This window comes from Capsicum annuum, chromosome 2, assembly GCF_002878395.1.
Source record: "Capsicum annuum cultivar UCD-10X-F1 chromosome 2, UCD10Xv1.1, whole genome shotgun sequence".
NCBI lineage: Eukaryota > Viridiplantae > Streptophyta > Magnoliopsida > Solanales > Solanaceae > Capsicum > Capsicum annuum.
Genome location: NC_061112.1, coordinates 6,907,406 through 6,910,078, shown reverse-complemented (window position 1 = coordinate 6,910,078; position 2,673 = coordinate 6,907,406).

The following is a 2,673-nucleotide window of genomic DNA, read 5'->3' as shown; positions in this document are numbered from 1 at the left end:
CTATTCCCTGTGGGATTCGACCCCAACCTAGTTGGGTTTTATATTGACAACGATCGCTTACACCCATTCAAGAGTATAGTTTGAGCATTATTAGGAGAACAAAATCATGGCATAAACCTTGCAAATCAACAACCCGATAACCAATTAGACTGTGATAAGAATAGAGAATTGTATGATTGTTCAAAATGCCTCAATCTTAGAATCATTATCATTATTGATTACAACCGTTGCTTGATTAGCTTTAGTCACCACTAGTTATTTCTTGTTTAATAATTTACATTTTTATTCATAAATTCACAATCATCAAGATACTCTCAAGCACTTAATACCAATTTGTCTCAAACAAAAAGTTGACTAAATTTCTAGTTTATTAGTCCACCTGGGAATGATATCTGACTGTCTAAGTCTTTATACTACTTGTACGATCATGTACACTTGTGTGTGCGTAGGGACGCAACAATAAGCATCTTCAAAAACCCGTGTAAGAAATCATCCAAAAAGAGAATCATATTAAGATTTTTAACTAAATTACACCAATCTTTAAATGACTTATCATCACTTTTGAGAAAACAAGTATTGGCATAATCCTACAAGAATGTGTATTCAAAAAGTTGAGTAGAATAAGTAAATAAATTAATACTAAAGTTAGCATCAATTAATTCATTTTCATGTGTAGGATCATTATAATCTTCCCACGTTGTATCCCATAGTGGATTACTATATACCTTGTAGCCTTCAAAATTTTCTACCTCATCAACTTCTCCAAAAATATCACTATGTCCATCACTAAAAATAATCATGTTGTCTTCAAATAAAATATCATCTTTATGGAGAGGAAAATTAATATACAATGAAAAATCAAAATATTTAAATTAACTCTCAAAAATAAATGTCCTCTTTCACAAGATTATCCATGATGTGATCTCTACGAGTGAAAAAAGAGACAGGATGAATAATACTATACATATTCAAAGAGTCACTTTTTTGGCCTTCAAACTCATTAGTTCTCACATCATTAGTCGGCAACAAATTAAGGTCACAAGAATCAACAAGTTTGGTCTCACAATTTAACTCACTAGTGGAGTAAAGTCAAGATACAATAAGTCATCACTACCTTCAACAAGACACATCACCACCAACATCATGAATTTCATAAAATAAAACCAAAGTAGAATCATGAGTTTCATTTTCATATTTATCAAATAACAGTGGAGTGTCATATTAAAAATCCTCATTCTTTAAAAATAGCAGACAATATTTTCAACACTAACTTGAGGTTAACTAAATAAGTCACAGGTCTTGTCATGACCCAAACACCAAGAGTGAAGATGACACTTATCACGACAAGCCTTGACAAGTAAGCCTATCACCCAAACTAATATAAAGAGAAAACACAACACCAAAAACCAAGGTAAGGCTTCTAGAATAAAGTCAAACCATACATATACACTAATAGCAGAAAAATACATGACAAAGATACCATAAATCTCCCAAATCTGATATTATAGTGTAAAAATCAACTAAGTACATCTCAAAGTCAAAATATACAACTAATAGTCCAAAAGGAACATAATCTATCTCAAAATATAAAAACAAGACATAAACAAAATAAGGAGAGATAGTAGATCAACTGTGGAAGCATAGACTGACTGTTACCTCAAAAATACTCCAAACACCGCTCGAATCAGCTACCCCGCAATGCACTAGTACCTGGATCTGCACCAAAATAAGGGGTGAGTACGGTCTACTTTTACTCAGTAGGTATCATAGGTCAGTCGAGCAAATTAGAAAATAAAGTATATAAATACACACTATAAGCATGTCACCTACAATTAGAAAATATCCCAAATAATTGTCTACACTATCTCCACTAACAGTTCTAAAATATACACATATAACAGATACAAGTATAGAAAAGAAGCACAAATGAATATTTATCAAATCAAGAATGAAAATACAATATAAAATGTGCACAGTATATGAAATGCAATAAAGATGATGATGATAATGTGATGCACGAGGTTGTCACACAACCTCCATATACACCGACCAAGCTATGATCTCAAGGTAGGACCCATGGTGGGTTCATCAACCCATATATAATTGAATATCCAATACCAATCCAATATTCATAACTCCTCTCCAACACTTACATCGGCAGAGGGTTTCTATAGATGTCACATTTTATGTCAGAAAAGCCTGTATTTCCACAGTGGTACTAATATTTTATGAATTTATATGATATGAGAATGTAATGCTCACAACCAACCAGAGTGAGAATTTTCATTCCAACCAATATACCTAAAAATGTGTGAAAATTTACTCAATATGCCAACCATTCATGAATCCAATTAGTCCATAAACCAATAAAGTAAGATATACAAAAATATACCATTTGATACCACATAAATACCAACTTAGACATTTTCCATCAAGAAGAAAACAACCAATTATATAATTACCAAGCTTATAACATCATATAAGACCCCACATGATCAGAATAGCAAATAAGGTCTGAAACCACTAAATAACAACAACATAAACCCCCCACATGGGCAAAAAGCAATAATAAATTCATTTTTATGATTAGTTCCCATACCCATAACATGCTTTTATATCAATATTAATTACCCAGCCCAGTCTGAAGAAATTTAAGCCATAGGCTATCTCGAA